Here is a 13004-nt window from a genome sequence, read left to right as displayed (position 1 = left end):
AGAGCCTGCACTCCCAATCCAGAGCCCTGAGCCCTTCCTGTACCCCAGCCCCTGCCCCAGCCCACAGCTCCATCTCACACCCTGAACCCCTAATTCCTGGCTCCACCCTGCAGCCCTCATCCTGCACCCCCAACCCTCTGCCCCAGCCCTGAGCCCCTCCCTCACCCCAAACCTCACAACCCCAACTCCATTGGGTCACAGACATCAACAATTTTCTTCAACTGGGTTCCCAGAAAAAAACTTTGAAAACCACTGGCCTATATGTTATTTCTGTATATGGAATGTATTTGCTTTTCAGTTTTGATGTTAAGCATGTGCCTCCTTTTTTTGGCAGCTGTGAATCTTAGACTTAAAAAAGCCTTAAATGATACAAATTCCAGGTTCCCAATTTACCAGATCAATCTAAAAAAGGTAACAATACACCAAAACAATTCACAAAAATGAGTTGTGATCTGCTTGAAGATTGTAGGGTTTTTCCAGCAGATCCACAAATCTACTTTTGTTATTACCACTACCATAGTGGAGGGCTTCCATATACCAGGCTTCCATATCAGGAGAAAGATCCAGATGCACTCTTGGTCTCCAACTATGGGTTGCCTAACACCTAGATCAGAAATTTAATGTCAGTAAGAGCTAATGGTGGATCTCTTAACTATCTGTGGATCTGTGCAACATGAAAATTCACCCCGGTATTGAAGTCAATGGAGCCAGACTTCCCAGAGCAGCCAATAGTCCAGTGGTTAGGGCACTCAGCATATAAGACACCCAGTTTCAAATCCGCACTCTGCTTGATTTGGAGTGGGGACTTGAACCTGGAACTCCCATATCCCAGGTGGGTCTCTATTCTGGAGTGTGTTCACAAAACTTTTTGAAAGGTCTAGTTTTAACCTCCTTTTTGGGGGAGTGGTGCCGGAGAGACAGATGGTGGAATTCTTGTTTTCCAGCCAGCCCTACGTAGAACATAAGTTTGAGTTGTTGTTGACCATGACTTTGTGGTCTACATCAGTAGGAACAAGTCATGGAGAGTACAGTGTCAGCTGGGCTGAAACCCACTCATTTCACATAGGCTTCCATGCAGCTGTCAAATATCAACTTCCAACTACTTCTGAAATGAGCTAGAATTGAAACAATGCCCTAACTTGCTGATATTTTTCTCTAAAATACAAACAAAATGACAGTGCTGAAAAGATAAGTACCATTAGGTAAATTCCTTTCAGTCATTCTAATCACCATTTCTCATCACCTCAAAAACTAAACATTTATTGAAATTACAATTGTATTCATTTGTTAAAGACAAATGTCAGTGATAGAATAAAGGTTACATATTTTTGAAGCCCCCACTGAATACAAAAAAATCTGAAACCTCTTTTGCAGTCACTGTGTGAGTTGCCTCTTGGGATTCATCTTGGTGCTACAGCACTTAACTTCTTTTCTGAACTCTTTTTGTGGGGACTTATTTGGCAAATTGCCAGAGCAAAATAGTGCCTTCCCAGACTCATAATCACAGGAGATGTTCTGTTGCTATGAACTTTTCACAGTTATTTTTTTATCTGTACATTACTTTGTTACTTTACAGCTTTTGTTCTCTTAACTTTTCTCAGGGACATTCCATAGCAGGCTTTCACCAAAGTTAAAGAGAATTTGAAGTTACACCCATAACTTCCATACATGGATTCCAAAGAGAATGCATAATCTGTTAATTTTTGGCTCACTGTAACATAGTGTATCTTTGTGAGCTTCAATATTTTTTATATTAGCCACCAAACAAATGAACAATGTATTGCATTTCTATTTAGAACTCTCTTAAGCATACGCGAAAGCACAAAGTCTGCCAACTGACTGTGATCCCATTTTAGATCAAGGATGTGCTTTTATTTAATAAAAGGTAAAAGAAACCCTCAAGCAGTTCATGGGATTGTTCTACTAAAATCTTAAACCCTGATCCTGCAAACATGACCATATGGATGGACCCCAGCACTCAAGGTGAGCCCCCCTGACTTCAGTGGGACTCTGTATGGCGCCAGGAGGGTTGTGTGGCTCATTCTCTTTGCAGGATTGAAGGCTTCAAGAAGAAAGAGTTGTGCCTATCATGACAAATATGGGGAGTAATACAGAGAATAAAAGAGGAAAAATATGTTGAATTAAGGCAATATGGAGTTTTTTTACTTATTTAAAACTTTACCAACTACCAAATGCTTATTTCCGCACTGTAAAGTGTTTAGACTAACAATTACATTAATGTAAAAAAAAGGTATAAATACAGATATTTGCTTCCAGTTCCAGTTAAGTTTGGTATACAGAACAAAGCTTCATACGTTGTTACCATGCTGTGTGCAGAAAAGACGAAATATGCTTACAAACAAACTGATGCTTCATGGCACACTTTGAATTCCTTTCCATTTAAAGACCTAACCCTTACTTATTTCCTGTATTTTTCTTCCCTAATTTTTTAATTGTTAGAAACACTTACATGAAAACAGGATTTTTGTTATGAGTTCATCAGTAATAATCCTCTGGATGCTTTCATAAATGTAGAGGGGAGAAACTGGCTTCCTTTGTAAAGCCAGTGACAATGAAAATTTGGTTTAGTCTGAAAATGCCAAAGTTGCTATGAAAGTGAAAGAGAATATTTCTTTCAGGGTTGGAGAAAACTAATTAAACTGTTGCTGGGTTACATATCATTTACAAAAATTACCCTGATAACTTTTGCCTCTCCTCTAACTATTGCCTCCCTCTAGTTCACAAATGGCCTTTTCATGCTTTCCATGTAATTACATTTTCCTTAAACTTATGCACCACATCTGTTTGAAGAAAGTAGTTTCTAAGTAAACAAATTTTTTTTTTCCCATGTGGATAGTGTTAGGTCCACTTCTGCTCCCATTGATTTTAATGAGTTATGGGCTTGATCCTAATCCAGGGGTGGGCAAACATTTTGGCCCGAGGGCCACATCTGGGTATGGAAATTGTATGGTGGGCCATGAATGCCCACAAAATTGGGGGTTGAGTGCAGGAGAGGGTGAGACGTCCGGCTGGAGGTGCAGGCTCTGTGGTGGGTCCAGAAATGAGGAGTTCAGTGTGTGGGAAAGGGATCCGGGCTGGAGCAAGGGGATGAGGGCTCCGGCTGGGGGTGCGGGGTCTGGGGTGGGGCTGAGGGTGAGGGTTTGGGGTGCAGGAGGGTACTCTGGGCTGGGACCCAGGGGTTCAGAGTGCAGGAGGGGGATCACAGCTGGAGCAGGGGGTTGGGGCATGGGAGGTGCTGCTTACCTCAAGCAGCTCCTAAAAGCAGTATCATATCCCCCCTCTAGCTCCTACACGGAGGCACAGCCAGGCAGCTCTACATGCTGCCCCATCTGCAGGCGCTGCCCCTGCAGCTCCCATTGGCTATGGTTCCTGGCCAATGGGAGCTGCGGGGGCAGTGTGCGGAATCCCTTGGCTGCCCCTACATGTAGGAGCTGGAGGGGGGACATGACACTGCTTCCAGGAGCCACGTGGAGCCACGGTACATGTGGAGTGGGGCAAGCCCCAGACCCTGCTCTCCTGCTTGAGGGCTGGAATAAAATGTCTGAAGGGCCGGATGCGGCCCTCAGGCTGTAGTTTGCCCACTCCTGTCCTAATCTCATTAGTACCAATGAGAATTTTTTGCCCTAGATTTCAGTGGGAATCAGAGTTGGGCACGACGCATACGTGTATGTATGACTATGTTGCTGTTTAGAAAGAACATAAAGGCGTTATTCTATTAGACAGTTAACAGAGTTCTCCCTTTAGTCTGAGGCCTGTACTTGTGGCACTGAAGGGCCAGTATTCCAGTCTTGGCTATGCAGAGGTGTAATTTATTGTGGAGCTCAATCATTTTGGTATGTTTATTTTACACTTTCTACCAATCTTGGGAGTAAAGACAGGCTGAGTTGCACACAGTGGTAAACTCATGACTGGTTTAACTAGAACTTATATAGAACTCTCGCACCCTGTCAGATGTGCTTGAATGAGACAAGCATCTTAGCTACCTTTATCAGTACTCTTGGACAGTACTACTCATTTTTTCAATTTAATAATCAGATGATCTCTCCTTCCCACTTACCTAATTTAATAATTAGGTGATCTCTCCATCCGACTTACCTAATTTAATAATTAGGTGATCTCTCTATCCTACTTATTTAATATTTTAAATAAATTGTGTCTTCATTTACCATCACGCCATTTAAAAAAAAATCTGTGAAATTCTCAACTACACAAACGAACAAAAACAACAACAACAACAACCCTGCCCTGGATAAGGTGGCTAAGTAGTATGAATGTCATTTCAGCATTTATAAAACTCAAGCACTTAAAAGCATTTCAATGCATTGTTAAAGTCACCATGAATTCTACACTGCCCCTGACAAGTAACATTGTTTTTATCATGTGAGTCATGTAAGATTTATTAACTATTTCATTCTATGCTTGAATCTAGGTTTTGTAAATGATGTTGTAAGTTACTGAATTGTCACTTAGCAACTTCAACAGTTTTTGCTAAACAAAGTTTTTGGGGCTGTAATCACTTCCAGAATAGTCAGTTTGGGTGCCACAAACAGAACATTTGGATGAAATTTTTCCCTATGTAACTCCTACAAAGTCAGACAGGGGTTTGGCTTTATGACTTAATAAATGTTCTGTGAGCAGAAGCCAAAGACATATTAATATTTATTTTCTAGAGTTAAAGAAAACTATATAATCCATGGCCTAAAAGTGAATGGTTATAAAGGTAGTCTCTGAATGAGTAGTCTTATTCTTGAAGGAGGTTGTTTAGTTTGGAACTTGCTGTGATTGATAGAAGGTCTCTGGCCCAAGGGAGCTTCCAAATTTTGCACCACTATTTGTCTTAATATCTCCTGTTATAGCCCAGCCCAGTCCCCCTCTTTGAGTGGACACCAGTCTGTTATGATTGGATCTGGATCTTTTTGCAGGTTTAGAACCAAGAGGTGTGGGGGTCCAGGGTCTCCAGAACTCCCTCGTTGCTACCAAGAGAGACAAATGAAGAGGCACCTCACCAATCTGGAGTTCTCAGGTCCCACAGGAAGTCCTATCAGAATACCCAAGACCTAGGGGCACTGCTACTTAAGCCAAGAAGTGAGCCAGATGGTCTGTCCGAATAACTGCACAGACTCTCTGTTGCTGCTGCATTGGACTCTACTCTTTGCCTGGCCCCCATGATCTACAGCCAACTTTTGCTCCCATTTCCTGCCTTGCTCCTGCGTTGTGCTTGATCCTTGCCTCATCTTTTGTTCCTGCCCCTATGCCTTACTCCTGACCATCAGCTATCAATCCTAGCTCCAACCCCAGCTCTCGGCTTTGGACATTCAGCCTCTGACCCTTGGCTCCAATTCCTGGCTCTGCCTCTGCTTGACTCTTGGCTTTGGCATCCACTTTCTGACCCTCCATTCCATTTCCTGACTCCTGCTTCAACTGCTAGGCCAGACTCCTGCTCTGACTGCTAGGCAAGACTGCCTGTGTCTTGATTCTTAATAGGATCCAGCTACTGAATTCCATGTGCTTCTAAGTCCCCTGAATCTGGATAGTGACTGATCAGTGCTCCTAGCTCTGAGTCTCTCAAGCTCACTACTAAGTGCAGAGCCAGTGTCTGACAGCCTTCTTGGGAAGTGGGACCCTTCAGTCCAGCCACCTAGAACCAGTGCCACAGCCCTCCCAAGCTCTCAAGTTGCTTAGACACACTCTGCCCTGTCCCCAACCCTCCCACCGAATCCAATGGTTTTCTAGTTGCACTTTTTAGGGACAACATGGCACAAAGCAAGGAAACACAGGCCTTGCGAAGGAATTTCTTATCCACAAACACTTTACTCTTAAAAAGCACAGAGAGTTAAAGATCTATAGAAAACAACAAACTCTTGAATGCAGTCCCTATCAGTATCATTATAAACCATGTGAATCCTCAGGTTTGGCTATCTACCTTATGGGAGGCCAATTCCCTCTTACTTCCAATCTCTCCAGCTCGATCTTCTCTTTCTGGCACTGAAGTGGTTTCCTTGACTTAGACAGTATTTCCCTTTTAAAAAACTGCCTCTGACCCTTTTCTGCCCTGGAACTTCTGCTAGGGAACTTCCAGGCTCCAAACCCCACTTAGGCTTCTGGGTAGATGACCAGTATAGACAATTACATTTCTGGTGACAATAGATGCCGTTGTTGAATTGGAAAAGCAGTAGCAAAAACTTAGATGGGTATATACTGACTAAATACACTTGGCCAATAGATGAAATAGGGTGTTGTATTTGAGACTGGAGTGAGACACTTAAGAAAGCATTTCCCCTTCTTCCCACAAAAACCATCCATGAGCCAGTCATGTAGCGCTAACACAGTTCATCCAATGAGACAGACTAGAGTTTATGTGAAAAAACATTTGTAACTGGAACTAACAAAGTGTACACAACTACAAAGCTGTATGTGGTTGACAGAGATTTCAATGAAAATGCAAACCAGTAAATACTGTAAATGCACTCAATATATAAGAAAAAGGTGCTTCCATATAACAGGGAGAAAGTGGCTAAAATTCATCAGATAAACTTTTCACAATGAACAATTCAACTAGCTTTACTGGCTAAGATAGTTCTAATTAGATCGGCAGTGATCCAATTCCCATTGCTTCCAAAGGGTGTTGAATTTGATCCTAAGTAATGGCCCTGAAAATCCAATATTGTCTCATTTCCATGTGCCCTGGCTTTCAGATAGGGTTCTATACCACATCCCTTACTCACTAATCTTTACGTGCATGGAATTGCAATGAAATCAATTAATGAGACTAAAAGTTTCAGGAGGGGTTTCTGTAATATTATAATAACAATAGTTTGTAATATTATCTAAAATTTTACACCACACAAAGCTTCATGAAAAACTCTTTTTTAATACAGGTCCTGGAGAGAAAACAATCTTACTTTAATGTACTTCATTATAATGCAAACAATATGGAATGTGTAGTCTAAAATACCAGATAACACTGAGCAAACATCATTTAAGTTTTATGAAACAGCATTGAATCTAAATGTAAAGAGCAAAATGCAGCATTTAAAATACAGTGTTCATTTGTATGGTTCATAGTGTCACAAGGTACACCTGAAGTTCTGTCTCTGCTGCCATTACCAGCTATTTTCCAAGTTTTATGAGCTGAACATTTCACATCTCATTGAGATGAAATTAGACATGCAAAGACACCAAGGCGAATGACTTCATTAGATTTTTTAAAATAACACTTTATAAGCGGATAGTATAAATGTGAAATCTAGAAACTTTTTTGGAGGAAAAAGGTTTTAAAATGTCTTAAATATTTAACATTAGAAAGTAACTACCGGATTTGTACAGTAGGATTCAGTAAACACTTAGCACATTTTCAAAAGAGCTGACAAACATTTACTCGATGTTTATAACTAATCCACTTCTGAGGCCGGTAATCAGTACAAATTCATTATATCCATTTTATAGATAGGAAAAAATGAGGCAGAGAGATTAAGTGACTGTGACACAAAGTCAGAAAAGTAATTAAAGTAGGAGTCAGAAGTAGAATTTTTGTGCTCTTAAGTCTCCCAGTTGAGAGCTTAACTCATTAGACCACACTGTAGGAAATTGTTTTATGGATTAATCTTGTAAAGGGCTGAGCCCCTTAATATGTCAACTCATGAGTCAAATAAATAGGGAGCTTGTGTACTAATAAAAGTTGCCATGCATAGTTTCAATTATACATAAGGAGTAATTACTCTCCTTGACATTAAAAAAAAAATCCATGTTTTTAAATACAATCTGTTGAAGGGAATGCTAAGGGTAATGCATACTTTAGTATGAAAATCAATTGCAGGGTAAACCATTCCATACAGAAAAAGAGAGACCCTTTGTGACAAGATCTCTAATACCATTGTAGTAGTAGACCTGTTGGGCAAATATTTCTTCATTTTAAGTCTTTACTGTCAGTTTTTAATACCTGCTTTTGTGCAACGCCTGAACCAAGTGACATCGCTGTAGCCTGCTCCCCTTGGCTATTATAGTCCTTAGCAGAATTCAGTCTTGGCCTCTCATGCAATGAAGAAAGAAAATACTTAAAACAGTCTATTTTTATGTCACCATACTGGGTCTGCTGTCAAAGTTTCAGCATGCTATCATTCCTGTTGCTCAGGCTCACGGGACTCTCTCCTAGTATATGTCCATCACACGAGGACTCAGATAACAGTAATAGTGCTAGTGTTGGCTGCCAACCTGAGAAATGGACTGAACAGGAACACCAAGTACCTACTCACCTTTCCTTCCCACCATTAAGAAAGCTGGGTTTGGGAGGGAAACATTTGCAACACAATAACTTTTAATTACAATCAGTGACCGCAAAGTTCCTTCTACATCTCCAAAGTCAAAAAACAAGCTGATTCACTCTTTCCTTATAACAAACTTAGTCTTAATGGTTCATTTGGCTCTTTAGAGTGAAAAAAAAATTATAAAAGGCAAGCTATAAAGATTTATATGCAATCTGTTGCTTATGCAAGCTAACAGCTGGTGTAACAAGCTTTAGCATTTTCAGATGCAACAATACAAGTTTTCCCTTAATTTGTTGCAGAGAGCAAACATCTCTGGCTTGCAGAGTGAAACTGCAAAGAATGAAATGAAAAACGCTCCTAACCTCTCCATTCTCTGCTTTATTATTCCTTACTTTTCAATTGCTTTCGTGATACCTGCCAATTTAGTGTTATCTGCTAATTTAATTAATTTAATATTTACTTCATTTGTAGTCATTAATGGAACCGTTGACTAAGACCCACACCCAATGGAATAACACCCTTCCTCCTCCCCTCAGTTCAGGTCACTTCCAATTTGTTAAGGTCCTTCAGACTGTCTTCAGAGCACATTCCCATCCAATGCAATTTGAACAATTTTTTCAAATAACGTTGAAGGCTGCTCCACTGATTTGACACCAGCAAGCAATCCCCCAGATAGGAGAGCTATTTCTTGGGGCTGATGAAGCTTGTACTGTGACCTCTGTATGGCTGCAGAGGCAGTGACTTTAAACTTGAGAATTTGCTTTGGAACATTTCTAACTCATTTATATCTGAGCCTTCAGTATCTGAGTCAGTGAAACAATGAGGCTTCTCTGTTCTTGTTATTTGTATCTCTGGTGGATAGTTATTTAATTTTTTTCCCGGACCACATAACAGGAGTAGTAGTTTGAGTAGAGGTGTATAGCTCTTCGCCTTAAGAAGCGGTAGTGTGTTAAAGTTATCCAGTGTTGGAACGTGCCTGCCTCACTGGTTGTGTAAGGTTCTTGATTCATGGAGGTTTGTAAAACACTTTGAGTTGCTGTAGACACACCTGTTATATTACAAATGGTGGAACTGTAACAAGATTGTAAGTCTTGGTTTGTTTTAGTGTCACATAAGACACTCAATAATCTTCCTGCTGCATTTTGTGCTTGGAGAATTTATTTTTAAAGAGTTTTCATGTTGGTCCTGCCTATTGGCAATGTTCTGCAGTGCTGGGTGGGAGATGCACATTGAGTTGCCAGGGCCATTCTCCTCTTTGTCAAGATAGTGGTGCTTCGTGTGTTGAGTCCTCTGAGAGGAGAAAATGTCTTGTATTCCTCAGCTCTGATTTCTCTGTCCAGTTTAGTAGCAGAATTAATGGGCTCCAAAGGGAATCTTGTCCTTTTTGCAGGATCATGGCCATGACAAGCAATCTGAAAGATCATTGTATCCTCAACATGGGGCCTTGAGAGAGAGATCAAATTTAATGTTACAAAAACCTTGCAAATAATATCAAGACAGTTAGTTAATATCAGCTGAACATAATTATGGTATACACAATTTTAAACCACAACTGTTGTGAAAAGTACATAAAGTAAATTGTGACAGAATTATTTAATTAAAGGTATATTTACTGGATTCTCACTAAAGTTCTAAGATTGTCTTCAGCATTGTACATCTGATATTCCTTTGGGTACCTACAAGTCGTAGCTGCTGTTACAAAAGTAGATCCAAATCTCATCTAAAAGCTAGCTTGTGCACAAACTGTCCAGCTTCCTCTGTTTATTGAGTGATGGGATAGGAGAGTCCAGTTTTTCTTCGGAAATGTGGAATGCTGGAAAAGGATCTATTGTACATGAAAGTCGTCAATTTCTCTTTGTCTGAGCACTGTCTGTCTTTTATGCTGCTGAATATGGAAGGAAAGATGTTCTTTCCTATGAGTATGAAATGGGAAGGGCTCAACTTTCAAATTCAGACTCTAAGGTTCGGTATCAAACCTCACTTTTGGGATATGAATCAGCACTTACTTAAAACAGGAATAGACATGTATCAGGATCAGGGGACAGGATGTAAAGTAACATTGGGAAGATCAACAAGGAGTCCGATGGCACCTTAAAGACTAACAGATTTATTTGGGCATAAGCTTTCGTGGCTAAAAAACCCACTTCCTCAGATGTATGGAGTGAAAATTACAGATGCAGGCATTATTATACTGACACATGAAGAGAAGAGAGTTACCTCACAAGTGGAAACCAGTGTTGACAAGACCAATACAGTCAGGGTGGATGTAGTTCACTCCCAATAATTGATGAGGAGATGTCAATTCCAGGAGAGGCGAAGTTGCTTTTGTAGTGAGCCAGCCACTCCCAGTCTCTATTCAAGCCCAAATTAATGATTTTAAATTTGCAAATGAATTTTAGTTCTGCAGTTTCTCTTTGAAGTCTGTTTCTGAAGTTTTTTTGTTCAAATATGGCTACTTTTAAATCTGTTATAGAATGTCCAGGAAGATTGAAGTGTTCTCTTACTGGCTTTTATATGTTACCATTCCTGATGTCCAATTTGTGTCCATTTATTCTTTTACATGGAGAGTGCCCAGTTTGGCCAGTGAACATGGCAGAGGGGCATTGCTGGCTTATGATGGCATATATCATATTAGTAGATGTACAGGTGAATGTGTCCCTGATGGTATGGCTGATGTGGTTGGGTCCTCTGATGGTGTCACTAGAGTAGATATGGAGACAGAGTAGGCAAAGAGGTTTGTTACCGGTATTGGTTCCTGGGTTAGTGTTTCGGTGGTGTGGTGTGTAGTTGCTGGTGAGTATTTGCTTCAGAGGGTGATGGTGGGGGGGGCTGTCTGTAAGCGAGGACTTGGCCTGCCTCCCAAGGTCTGTGAGAGTGAGGGATCATTTTCCAGGATAGATTGTAGATTGTTGATGATGTGCTGGAGGGGTTTTAGATGGGGGCTATATGTGATGACCAGTGGTGTTCTGTTATTTTCCTTGTTGGGCCTGTCCTGTAGTAGGTGACTTCTGGGTACCCACCTCTGTCAATCTGTTTCCTCACTTCCCCAGATGGGTATTGTAATTTTAAGAAAGCTTGATAAATATCTTGTAGGTGTTTGTGTTTGTCTCTGTCTGAGGGATTTGAGCAAATTCGGCTGCATCTTAGGCTTGGCTGTAGACAATGGATTGTGTGATGTGTCCTGAATGGAAGCTGCAGGCATGTAAGTATGTATAGTGGTCAGTGGGTTTTTGGTATAGGGTGGTGTTTATGTGACCATCAGTTATTTGCACTGAAGTGTCCAGGAAGTGGATCTCCTGTGTGGATGGTCCAGGCTGAGGTTGATGGAGGAGTAGAAATTCTTGAAATCCGGGTGGAAATTCTTCGAGGGCCTCGTTCCTGTGGGTCCATATGATGACGATGTCATCAGTGCGGTGCAAGTAGAGGAGGGGCATTAGGAGACAAGAGCTGAGGAAGCGTTGTTCTAAGTTAACCTGTCACAGGATCCCCACAGATTTCCACTCTCTCGTGCCTGTGCCCTGTGTTGGCTGGTTAAAATAGAGTCCCCACACCTTCTTCAGTGCTTCACCCTTGTGTCTTTATTTACAGTGCCACAGTATTATACCCTTATTTCCCCCAGCAGCTATCCCCAGTCAGACCTGTCCAGGGTCTCCTGGCCTGTGAGGCTCCTTTCCTTTGGTGAGGAGACAGAGATGTAAGCCTCTTATCCCCTCTCAGGCCAGTCTCCTGACTGAGCTTTCTCTGGGCTTTTATAGCCCCCCTCCTTTTCAGCCCAGCTGTCGCTACTCAACTCAACTCATAGCAGTGAGCCAGCTCTCGTTAGGGCTTGCAGCTGAGCTCTTTGCTGACTGCATGGGCCCCCATATCTGGCCTTCATACCAGAAATTAGGACTTAGCCAGCATTTTAGCAGGGCATTCAAGGGGTTTACTCCTGCCCTGCCACACAGTCATAAAAATGTTGGCATACTGTGGGGCCATGTGGGCACCCATAGCAGTGCTGTTGACTTGAAGGTATAAGTTATCCCTGTGACGAAGTGGGGTTGTTCTTAATGTTTCCTCTGAATACTGTTTGGGTGCCTCCGTTTCTGGCTAACACTCCGTCTCCATGGCAACTAATGGCCAGGGCCCTTCCCCCGTGCAAGGGGATGCTAAAGATGTGGGAGAACAAAGAGCTCAGGTTACCTCCTGGCCCAGGAAAGAGACAAAGGCCGAAAGGAGGGGCTGGAGGGGGTTTCAGTTTGAGGCTGGCTGGGGACGAGGAGTGAGTGCAGATGGGGTTGTCTGCCTTCCTGGGCCCCAGAATGGACCCGGCTGAGGGGTCCAGTTCTCTGTACCTACAAGCTCTGTTTTAGACCATGTTCCTGACATCTAATAAACCTCTGTTTTACTGGCTGACTAAGAGTCACGTCTGACTGCGAAGTGAAGTGAAGGTGCATGCAGGACCCTCTGGGTTCCCCAGAACCTCGTCTGGGCGGACTCGCTGTGGGAAGTGCATGGAGGGGCATATGCTGAATGCTCCAAGGAGAGACCCAGGAAGGTGAAGCCATGTGAGCTTCTTGCCCTGAAGACAGTCTGCTCCAAGGGAGAGGAGGCTCCACAAAGTCTTAACTGGCTTTGTGGGGAGTAGTTCCAAAACATCGACCAGGGACTCCGTCACAGTCCCCAAACCTGAAATGGTTGTGGATGAGGATAAAGTCACAGAGATCAGCCACCAGGTAT

Source organism: Gopherus evgoodei, chromosome 7 (assembly GCF_007399415.2).
Source record: "Gopherus evgoodei ecotype Sinaloan lineage chromosome 7, rGopEvg1_v1.p, whole genome shotgun sequence".
In the NCBI taxonomy this organism is placed as follows: Eukaryota; Metazoa; Chordata; order Testudines; family Testudinidae; genus Gopherus; species Gopherus evgoodei.
This window is presented reverse-complemented; position numbering follows the sequence as displayed.